This window comes from Rhipicephalus microplus, unplaced genomic scaffold, assembly GCF_043290135.1.
Source record: "Rhipicephalus microplus isolate Deutch F79 unplaced genomic scaffold, USDA_Rmic scaffold_288, whole genome shotgun sequence".
NCBI classification, from domain to species: Eukaryota; Metazoa; Arthropoda; class Arachnida; order Ixodida; family Ixodidae; genus Rhipicephalus; species Rhipicephalus microplus.
In genome coordinates, this window is record NW_027464859.1 from 22,501 (window position 1) to 34,052 (window position 11,552).

An 11,552-nucleotide genomic window follows, 5' to 3' on the forward strand; every position below is an offset into this window, starting at 1 on the left:
AAAGTTGCGCGTCCGTGGCTCTCGCAGCTCTTGCGCGCCCGGTCGCAGAGAGGAGTACGCAACCTCGACCGCACTTTCCCTGCAGGCTTCCTTCCGACTCGAAGTCCTGCGGCGGTCTCAACGAGGTGCCACATCCTCAATGCAGTCGGTCGCCCCCGTTTCGGTTGGGCTCTGGCACGACGGTCGCCACCGTCTCGCCCTTGAGTGGCCGCTGTTGGCGCTCGCTGTGAGGTGTTCAGCGTGCTGTCCGTGTTGCCGACGCGGTCAAAACGAGTCGACGGCTCACGTTCCCTTGTGCGCCGAAGGCTCTCTTGATATGTGATCCGACCCTCAGACAGACGAAGCCAAGGGAAGACCCAAGGCCGCAATGTGCGTTCAAAGAATCAGTGCTCAGTGTGTCCTGCAATTCACACCAAGTCTCGCAGCTGGCTGCGTTCTTCATCGACCCGAGAACCGAGTGATCCACCGCTTAGAGTCGTGAAAAAGTGTTTGTTCAATTCCGTACAGTCAAAACCAAACGTTTCTGGCACTCGGCCAAACAGTGGCCAAGAAGGGCGCTTTTCAGCGCACGCTTGGACTCCAAAACTCTGCCGCGCCTTTTTCGGCTGCCGCAAATCGAGCAAACGGTGTGTTTCGGACGGCGTTTCGCTTTCGCTACTTGCGAGTGCTTTCGTGGTCCACCCCTCTATAAATACTCGGGAGGCGTCGAAGCCGGTTCTCCAAGCCGGACCCGTAGGTATCGTTGTGTGCTCGCTCTCATTGGCCCGCCTAACCAGAAAATGCCTGCGGTACACCCATTTGGATAAGAGTGCACGCAGATGCGGGCCTCGACGGCTACACATTTCCTCGGGCGGCCGCCTCCCGGCCTCCGTGGAGCGCGGGATGCACGGTCCCATCGACAAGCCTCTCCCGTTTTTACCGTGGCGTCGCGGTTCACCACGGCAGGCGGGTCGGTCTCCTCCGCATAAAAAGGGGGACCCCCGCTTTTTGTTCCACGAAATCGCACAAGCTTTTTTCGCATCCACGGTTTGCCACCGCACACCAAAATGCCGATCCGGCTGCCTACTTTAGCCAACAGGTGGAGCCAGGCGCGCCGTACTTGCGCGGCACTTCCCACGTCCACCGAAGTCGGTGCCAAGGACCACTTTCGGCGCCGGAGCCGCGTACGAGCCTACTCGAGGCGGAAGAACGAAGCCAGCAAGGGCCTGGCCGCAAGTGCGTTCAATTGTCGGGACGTCCAAGTCCCTCGTTCTTCCGTGCTTCCTCTTTCGGCAAGTCGTTGCGGCACCTTCCCAAAGCGCGCAGACCCGCTAATCGCGACGAGCGCGACGTGGCCGTGCCGCCTTTCCCTCGGCAGCAAGCAAAACGCCTGGCAACGTCGACGCTCCCCTAACCGCGATCTCGCACCGTGTTTCGTGTGGCGAATTCAAAAGCCGGCCGGCGCTGCTGCAACCATTACGGTCGGTACGCATACGCCGCGGAGGGCGGGACGGTCATCGGAGCGTGCGGTTCCTCCATCGAGTACTGCGCACCTCGGCCGTCGCATCGCCGTGCCATGACCGGCCGCGCGTCAACGCGAACCGGTGCCAGCGAGATCCCTCGCCTGCAAGAACCGACCGGCAGCCTCCGTCACCCGAGGACGCGGAGGCGCTTGCCGCGGACGGCGGGACGGTATGCACTGGTGCACAGCGGACCCGTCACATCGCCAGTTCCTTGACCGACCGCCGACGCTTGTGCCGTTCCTCTCGTACTTGGCAGTCGCCGCGCGATTGTCGGGTCTCGTTCTTGCACGCTCGAACGGTCGGGAGGGCACTCGGCTGGCGTTTCGGGAACGCGCAGCCTCGCCTTCTACCGACGTAACCACGACTCGCCGTTCGCGCTCCGCCGCTCCTGTTTACAGTACTAGGCGGTCCCGCAGCGGTCGGGTCGCGCATTTCGAGCGCTTCGAGCCACGGTGCAGTGGCGGGTCGAAAGCCGACCTATGAGTGCGTTGCGCCGTTTGTACCCGCGTCCGCCACCTGGCCGACCGTCCAAGGTCGCGGTGTTGGCGTCCGCTGGGCGCAACAATTTGTCACGGGGTGCCGCTCCACATTCAGGCAGCCCCGTGGGGAAAAGCCGACCCCGCGTCCAAACGGGGTCAGCGGCAGAAAGTGTCGGGCGCAGACGCAGCTGAGGCGCTCACCCTTCACAATCCGTTAATGATCCTTCCGCAGGTTCACCTACGGAAACCTTGTTACGACTTTTACTTCCTCTAAATGATCAAGTTTGGTCATCTTTCCAACAGACCGGCGCAACCGAAAGGCCGCGCCGGACATCGGTCCGAAGACCTCACTAAATCATTCAATCGGTAGTAGCGACGGGCGGTGTGTACAAAGGGCAGGGACGTAATCAACGCGAGCTTATGACTCGCGCTTACTGGGAATTCCTCGTTCAAGGGGAACAATTGCAAGCCCCTATCCCAATCACGAAAGAAGTTCCACGGGTTACCCAGTCTTTTCAGACAGGGATAAAGACACGCTGCTTCCTTCAGTGTAGCGCGCGTGCGGCCCCGGACATCTAAGGGCATCACAGACCTGTTATTGCTCTGTTTCGTGCGGCTAGGAGCCGCTTGTCCCTCTAAGAAGGTTGTAAGGTGCTGGGAACCCCGCACCTATTTAATAGGCTAGAGTCTCGTTCGTTATCGGAATTAACCAGACAAATCGCTCCACCAACTAAGAACGGCCATGCACCACCATCCACCGAATCAAGAAAGAGCTCTCAATCTGTCAATCCTCCCAGTGTCCGGGCCGGGTAAGTTTTCCCGTGTTGAGTCAAATTAAGCCGCAGGCTCCACTCCTGGTGGTGCCCTTCCGTCAATTCCTTTAAGTTTCAGCTTTGCAACCATACTTCCCCCGGAACCCAAATACTTTGGTTTCCCGGAAGCTGCCCGCCGAGTCATTTGAGTAACTCAGGCGGATCGCTGGTTGGCATCGTTTATGGTCAGAACTAGGGCGGTATCTGATCGCCTTCGAACCTCTGACTTTCGTTCTTGATCAATGAAAACATTCTTGGCAAATGCTTTCGCAGTAGTTCGTCTTGCGACGGTCCAAGAATTTCACCTCTAGCGCCGCAATACGAATGCCCCCGTCCGTCCCTCTTAATCATTACCTCGTATTCCAAAAACCAACAGAACAGAAACGAGGTCTTGTTCTATTATTCCATGCAAGTTTATTCAGGCGACTCGCCTGCGTTGAGCACTCTAATTTTTTCAAAGTAAAAGCACCGGCCATCTCGAGGCACACAATGAAGTGCACCAAGAAAGAACCGGCATGATGTTCAGTCCGAGCCGTCGCATCGGGTAGATGCACTACTCGTCTGGAACTGAGATCCAACTACGAGCTTTTTAACCGCAGCAGCTTTAGTATACGCTATTGGAGCTGGAATTACCGCGGCTGCTGGCACCAGACTTGCCCTCCAATTGATCCTCGTTAAAGGATTTAGAGTGTACTCATTTCAATTACGGGGCCTCAAAAGAGTCCCGTATTGTTATTTTTCGTCACTACCTCCCCGTGCCGGGAGTGGGTAATTTGCGCGCCTGCTGCCTTCCTTGGATGTGGTAGCCGTTTCTCAGGCTCCCTCTCCGGAATCGAACCCTGATTCTCCGTTACCCGTAACAACCATGGTAAGCAAGTAACCTACCATCGAAAGTTGATAAGGCAGACACTTGAAAGAAACGTCGCCGGCTCGTGGCCATGCGATCAGCACAAAGTTATCCAGAGTCACCACACAATACGGGCCGAAACCCGATCGATCTTGGTCTAATAAAAGCACCCGTTACCCAAAGGGCTCCAGGCTCACTGCATGTATTAGCTCTAGAATTGCCACAGTTATCCAAGTAGGAAGAAACGATCTAAGGAACCATAACTGATTTAATGAGCCATTCGCGGTTTCGCCTTATTTCGGCATGTACTTAGACATGCATGGCTTAATCTTTGAGACAAGCATATGATTACTGGCAGGATCAACCAGGTAATCGTTCGACTGCGCGTCCGTCCTCGCCTTCGGCGGGCCGGACGCAGTCTGTGTGCGGCGGAGGCCACCTTCAGGCGCCCCAACACGCTTATTTTGCACTCCGAGATGACGGCGTTCGAGCTCGCTACGGCACAACCTTCCCGAAAGACGAGTGGGAGCCGTGCGGCAAGAAGCACGTTCATGCTCGCTCTTTTTCGTTGCATCGACTCGGTCGCGCCGTGCGGGTTGCCCAAGCCCGCTGCACTGTCGGTGGACCGGCCGGAACTAGCAACGGAGCCGAGACTGCAAAGCCGCCAGACGACGGGTCACGCCCGCGTCTTCGGCGCTTTCGCATCTGAATCGCCCGAGGACGACACGGAACACACCTCGATATCGTGGTAAAACGGCACCGTCCGACAACCAGCCCCTAACGCATCAAGCGGATGAGGCTGCAGACGACTGCCGTGGATTCCCCTGGAGCAGACCCGAGGACACGCTTGACGAGGCCGAAGCCCGCCGCATATCAGACACTCGCTTTCGCGTACGCCGCTCACGAGAACCCCCACATAATAGCAGCGATAAGTACCCAGACCTCCTTGGGCACTAATACGAGCGTACTCGAGAAAATTTCACCGCGGGTGTGCCCCGAAACGTGTGGCACGTTGAGCGTGCCACAAGTCTACGTCGCTCTCAAACCGGCCGAGGTCGTAGAATTTGCGACCCTACTCACGAAATTCCCACCGAGGATACGGCCGCAAACGTACCGCACCTTGGGTAGGCCACGAGTTTGTGCAACACTACGCTGACGGCACAGCACCGAGGTCGTGCGCGCACGCACGGGAAAATTCCGCCGCGGTTTCTGCCGAAAACGTGAGGCACCACGACTCTCCGCAAGTTCGCGTCGACTGCGAAAGACCGAAGTCGTGAACGACGTGTCCGCTACTCGCCGCCGACACGCTGGACACCAAACGTACAACGACTCGACGGCGTCGTAGAGGCCCACGACGCGGTTTTCCTTAACGACGTCTCGGCGTGGCACCGACAGGTTAGAACGGCCGACCAACGTTCCCTGTCCGCCGTTCGGCTCAGTCGAAGGGCTCGGCGACTTCGGCAACGCTGCGAAGCCGCACGGTGACGCACGCCATGTCCCCATTTTTTTTTTTTTTTCTTTCTGCGTCTGCCGGGGTGCCCCTATAATAGCAGCGATAAGCACCCAGACCGCCGTGGGTCGCTCGCCCCGGCTGACGTGGTTTTTCGTACTCCTGCGGCGGTCGCCGTCAAGCACGTCCAAATACGCTACTTTCGTGGGCGCATTCACGCTCTTTCGCTTCGCCGGAGTGCCAGCACTCACTCTGCCAAAAACGGCGAACATCCGAGCGGCGGTTCCCACTTTTGCGTCGGCGTCGCAAACCCCGCCCCGGCAGACGAGGTTTGCCGTACTCGTGCGACGGTGGCCGGCGGGCACGTCGAAAGACGCCGATATCGTGCGCGAATTGGCGCACCTTGGCTTCACCGGAGTGCCGCCACTGACTCCTCCAAAAACGGCGAAGATCCGAGCGGCGCTTCCCACTTTCGCATCGGCGTCCCGAACTCCGCCCCGGCTGACGCGGTTTACCGTACTCGTGCGACGGTCGCCGGCGAGCACGTGGAAAGACGCCGATATCGTGCCCGAATCGGCTCCGTTCGGCTTCGCCGGAGTGCCAGCACTGGCTCGGCGAAAGACGACGAACATCCGAGCGACGGTTCTCACTATTGCGTACGCGTCGCAAACCCCGCCCCGGCAGACGCACTTTGCCGTACTCGTGCGACGGTCGCCGGCGAGCACGTAGAAAGACGCCGATATCGTGCCGGAATCGGCCCCGTTTGGCTTCGCCGGAGTGCCAGCACTCACTCGGCCACAAACGGCGAACATCCGAGCGGCGGTTCCCACTTAGCCGTCGGCGTCCCGAACTCCGCCCCGGCAGACGCGGTTGCCGAGCTCGTGCGACTAGCGACCGCGAAGCCGTCTCGCGACGCCGCTTTCGTGCGCGGCTCCCACTGCGACCTGGGTCACCCGAGGTCGACGAGCAAGAAAGAATGTCGAAAAAAAATTTTTTTTTTTTGCGTCTGCCGGGGTGCCCCTATAATAGCAGCGATAAGCACCCAGACCGCCATGGGTCGCTCGCCCCGGCTGACGTGGTTTTTCGTTTTCCTGCGGTGGTCGTCGTCAAGCACGTCCAAACACGCCACTTTCGTGGGCGCATTCGCGCTCTTTCGCTTCGCCGGAGTGCCAGCACTCACTCTGCCAAAAACGGCGAACATCCTAGTGGCGGTTCCCACTTTTGCGTCGGCGTCGCCAACCCCGCCCCGGCATACGCGGTTTGCCGTACTCGTGCGGCGGTGGCCGGCGGGCACGTCGAAAGACACCGATATCGTGCGCGAGTCGATGCTTCTTGGTCTCGCAGGAGGGCCGCCACTCACTCCTGCAAAAACGGCGAAGATCCGAGCGGCGCTTCCCACTTTTTCGTCGGCATCGCAAACCTCGCCCCGGCAGACGCGCTTTGCCGTACTCGTGCGACGGTCGCCGGCGAGCACGTCGAAATACGCCGATATCGTGCCCGAATCGGCCCCGTTTCGCTTCGCCGGAGTGCCAGCACTCACTCGGCCAAAAACGGCGAACATCCGAGCAGCGGTACCCACTTAGCCGTCGGCATCCCGAACTCCGCGCCGGCTGACGCGGTTGCCGAGCTCGTGCGACTAGCGACCGCGAACGCGTCTCGCGACGCCGCTTTCGTGCGCGGCTCCCATTGCGACCTGGGTTACCCGAGCTCGACCAGCAAAAAAGAAGGTCGAAAAAAAATTTTTTTTTTCTGCGTCTGCCGGGGTGCCCCTATAATAGCAGCGATAAGCACCCAGACCGCCGTGGGTCGCTCGCCCCGGCTGACGTGGTTTTTCGTACTCCTGCAGCGGTCGCCGTCAAGCACGTCCAAATACGCCACTTTCGTGGGCGCTTTCGCGCTCTTTCGCGTCGCCGGTGTGCCAGCACTCACTCTGCCAAAAACGGCGAACATCCTAGTGGCGGTTCCCACTTTTGCGTCGGCGTCGCCAACCCCGCCCCGGCATACGCGGTTTGCCGTACTCGTGCGGCGGTGGCCGGCGGGCACGTCGAAAGACACCGATATCGTGCGCGAGTCGATGCTTCTTGGTCTCGCAGGAGGGCCGCCACTCACTCCTGCAAAAACGGCGAAGATCCGAGCGGCGCTTCCCACTTTTTCGTCGGCATCGCAAACCTCGCCCCGGCAGACGCGCTTTGCCGTACTCGTGCGACGGTCGCCGGCGAGCACGTCGAAATACGCCGATATCGTGCCCGAATCGGCCCCGTTTCGCTTCGCCGGAGTGCCAGCACTCACTCGGCCAAAAACGGCGAACATCCGAGCAGCGGTACCCACTTAGCCGTCGGCATCCCGAACTCCGCGCCGGCTGACGCGGTTGCCGAGCTCGTGCGACTAGCGACCGCGAACGCGTCTCGCGACGCCGCTTTCGTGCGCGGCTCCCATTGCGACCTGGGTTACCCGAGCTCGACCAGCAAAAAAGAAGGTCGAAAAAAAATTTTTTTTTTCTGCGTCTGCCGGGGTGCCCCTATAATAGCAGCGATAAGCACCCAGACCGCCGTGGGTCGCTCGCCCCGGCTGACGTGGTTTTTCGTACTCCTGCAGCGGTCGCCGTCAAGCACGTCCAAATACGCCACTTTCGTGGGCGCTTTCGCGCTCTTTCGCGTCGCCGGTGTGCCAGCACTCACTCTGCCAAAAACGGCCAACATCCGAGCGGCGGTTCCCACTTTTGCGTCGGCGTCGTAAACCCCGCCCCGGCAGACGCGGTTTGCCCTACTCGTTCGACGGTCGCCGGCGAGCGCGTCGAAAGACGCCGATATCGTGCGCTAATTGGCGCTCCTTGGCTTCTCCGGAGTGCCGCCACTCACTCCTCCAAAAACGGCGAAGATCCGAGCGGCGTTCTCCACTTTCGCATCGGCGTCCCGAACTCCGCCCGGGCTGACGCGGTTTACCGTACTCGTGCGACGGTCGCCGCCGGGCACGTCGAAAGACGCCGATATCGTGCCGTAATCGGCCCCGTTTGGCTTCGCCCGAGTGCCAGCACTCACTCGGCCAAAAACGGCGAACATCCGAGCAGCGTTTCCCACTTTCGCATCGGCGTCCCGAAGCCCGCCCCGGCAGACGCGGTTTGCCCTACTCGAGCGACGGTCGCCGGCGATCACGTCGAAAGGCGCCGAATTCGTGCACGAATCGATGCTTCTTGGTCTCGCAGGAGGGCCGCCACTCACTCCTGCAAAAACGGCGAAGATCCGAGTTGCGCTTCCCACTTTTTCGTCGGCGTCCCGAACTACGCCCCGGCTGACGCGGTTTACCGTACTCGTGCGACGGTCGCCGGCGGGCACTTCAAAATACGCCGATTTCGTGGGCGCATTCACGCTGTTTCGCTTCCCCGGAGTGCCAACACTCACTCTGCCGAAAGCGGCGATCATCCGAGCGGCGGTTCCCACTTTTGCGTCGGCTTCGCAAACGGCGCCCCGGCAGACGCGCTCGTGCGACGTACTCGTGCGACGGTCGCCGGCGAGCACGTCGAAAGACGCCGATATCGTGCTCGAATCGACCCCGTTTCGCTTCGCCGGAGTGCTGCCAGTCACGGCGCAGAAAACGGCGAACAAGTGTTTTTTTTTTTTTTTCCTAGAATTTGTGTTATAGAAGGCACATTTGATATCGGACGATAATTTTCAACTTTATCACGCGCACCGATTTTCGTGTAGAGGTTTGCAAGTTTATGGGAATTTCTCCACTTGGAATAATGCGATTTAGTAGTACTACGAGAACTTCATGGATGTACTCAAGGGTACGGGGCAAGTCAGTTACGTCAACACCTGCAGATTTTTTACACTTCAAACTGAAAATTGTTGGTTGTGAGTCCTCGTGTGATATTAAAGGCCGATTCGCTAACACATAGAACAAAGAAAGAAAGGAAGAAAAAACGCCCGCGCTCGCTCAAGAAACCTGGGTTCGCAACAAGTGGCAACAACAAGCAACCGAGCGAGTGCGCCAAAACCCGTGGCGGCCGAACAAACGCGAAGTCCCAACCGCGTCAGCCGGGGCGGCACGGGACAGGAAAAATCACTTCAGCCGGGGCGGCGGGGCACCGAATAAACCTCGTCACCTCGTCGCAGGATAAAAGAGGAAACAAAAAGTCTAAACAGCGTCTGCTGGAGCGAATGCGTAATAAAACAACAACAACAACAAAAAAAAAACACCCGCGCTCAAGAAGTCTGCAATCCTCACAAAAGGCGACTGTGACCGAGCAGCGTCAGCCGGGGCCGTGCGGAAACGGAAAAACCGCGACTACCGGGGCGTCGAGGCACCGAAAAATCCACTTCAGCCGCGGCGAAAAAAAAAAACAAAAAGAAAGACGGAGGGGGGGGGGGGGAACCACGTCTGCCGGGGCGAAGGAAAAAAAAAAACGCGTCTGCCGGGGCGAGCCCGGGTGCGGCACCACCGGGAAAACTGTGGCAAACAGACATGGCGATCGAGTGAGTGGGCCGCCAGCCAGGCTCAGCCAAAAAGTGCAAAGTCCGAACTGCGTCAGCCGGGGCGGCAAAAACCGCGTCAGCCGGGGCGGCGCAAAAAACCGCGTCTGCCGGGGCGGCACGAAACCGCGTCAGCCGGGGCGGGGCGAAAACTGCGTCAGCCGGGGCGAAAAGAAAAAAAAAAACGCGTCTGCCGGGGCAAGCCCGGGTGCGGAACCACCGGGAAAACTGTGGCAAACAGACATGGCGATCGAGTGAGTGGGCCGCCAGCCAGGCACAGCCGAAAAGTGCAAAGTCCGAACCGTGTCAGCCGGGGCGACGCAAAAACCGCGTCAGCCGGGGCGGCGCGAAAACCGCGTCAGCCGGGGCGGCACGAAACCGCGTCAGCCGGGGCGGCGCGAAAACTGCGTCAGCCGGGGCGGCGCGAAAACCTCGTCAGCCGGGGCGAGCGAAAAGGGGGGGGGGGGGGGGAACCACGTCTGCCGGGGCGAAAGAAAAAAAAACGCGTCTGCCGGGGCGAGCCCGGGTGCGGCACCACCGGGAAGACTGTGGCAAACAGACATGGCGATCGAGTGAGTGGGCCGCCAGCCAGGCTCAGCCCAAAAAGTGCCAAGTCCGAACTGCGTCAGCCGGGGCGGCAAAAACCGCGTCAGCCGGGGCGGCGCGAAAACCGCGTCTGCCGGGGCGGCGCGAAAACTGCGTCAGCCGGGGCGAGCCCGGGTGCGGCACCACCGGGAAAACTGTGGCTAACAGACATGGCGATCGAGTGAGTGGGCCACCAGCCAGGCTCAGCCAAAAAGTGCCAAGTCCGAACTGCGTCAGCCGGGGCGGCAAAAACCGCGTCAGCCGGGGCGGCGCAAAAAAACCGCGTCTGCCGGGGCGGCACGAAACCGCGTCAGCCGGGGCGGCGCGAAAACTGCGTCAGCCGGGGCGAAAGAAAAAAAAAACGCGTCTGCCGGGGCGAGCCCGGGTGCGGCACCACCGGGAAAACTGTGGCAAACAGACATGGCGATCGAGTGAGTGGGCCGCCAGCCAGGCACAGCCGAAAAGTGCTAAGTCCGAACTGCGTCTGCCGGGGCGGCACGAAACCGCGTCAGCCGGGGCGGCGCGAAAACCGCGTCTGCCGGGGCGGCACGAAACCGCGTCAGCCGGGGCGGCGCGAAAACTGCGTCAGCCGGGGCGAGCCCGGGTGCGGCACCACCGGGAAAACTGTGGCAAACAGACATGGCGATCGAGTGAGTGGGCCGCCAGCCAGGCACAGCCGAAAAGTGCTAAGTCCGAACTGCGTCTGCCGGGGCGGCACGAAACCGCGTCAGCCGGGGCGGCGCGAAAACCGCGTCTGCCGGGGCGGCACGAAACCGCGTCAGCCGGGGCGGCGCGAAAACTGCGTCAGCCGGGGCGAGCCCGGGTGCGGCACCACCGGGAAAACTGTGGCAAACAGACATGGCGATCGAGTGAGTGGGCCGCCAGCCAGGCACAGCCGAAAAGTGCTAAGTCCGAACTGCGTCAGCCGGGGCGGCAAAAACCGCGTCAGCCGGGGCGGCGCAAAAAACCGCGTCTGCCGGGGCGGCACGAAACCGCGTCAGCCGGGGCGGCGCGAAAACTGCGTCAGCCGGGGCGAAAGAAAAAAAAAAAAACGCGTCTGCCGGGGCGAGCCCGGGTGCGGCACCACCGGGAAAACTGTGGCAAACAGACATGGCGATCGAGTGAGTGGGCCGCCAGCCAGGCACAGCCGAAAAGTGCTAAGTCCGAACTGCGTCTGCCGGGGCGGCACGAAACCGCGTCAGCCGGGGCGGCGCGAAAACCGCGTCTGCCGGGGCGGCACGAAACCGCGTCAGCCGGGGCGGCGCGAAAACTGCGTCAGCCGGGGCGAGCCCGGGTGCGGCACCACCGGGAAAACTGTGGCAAACAGACATGGCGATCGAGTGAGTGGGCCGCCAGCCAGGCACAGCCGAAAAGTGCTAAGTCCGAACTGCGTCTGCCGGGGCGGCAC

General features: G+C 60.6%; 2 non-coding genes across 2 annotated transcripts; both read right to left on the minus strand.

Annotated features, from left to right (window-relative positions):
- Nucleotides 1–324: 324 nt before the first annotated feature.
- LOC142793156 (5.8S ribosomal RNA) lies at nt 325–477 on the minus strand. Its single transcript, XR_012891476.1, has one exon. It is a non-coding gene; the product is annotated as a 5.8S ribosomal RNA (ribosomal RNA).
- A 1,719-nt stretch (nt 478–2,196) lies between these two features.
- On the minus strand, nt 2,197–4,011 carry LOC142793160 (small subunit ribosomal RNA). Its single transcript, XR_012891480.1, has one exon. It is a non-coding gene; the product is annotated as a small subunit ribosomal RNA (ribosomal RNA).
- Nucleotides 4,012–11,552: the final 7,541 nt, after the last annotated feature.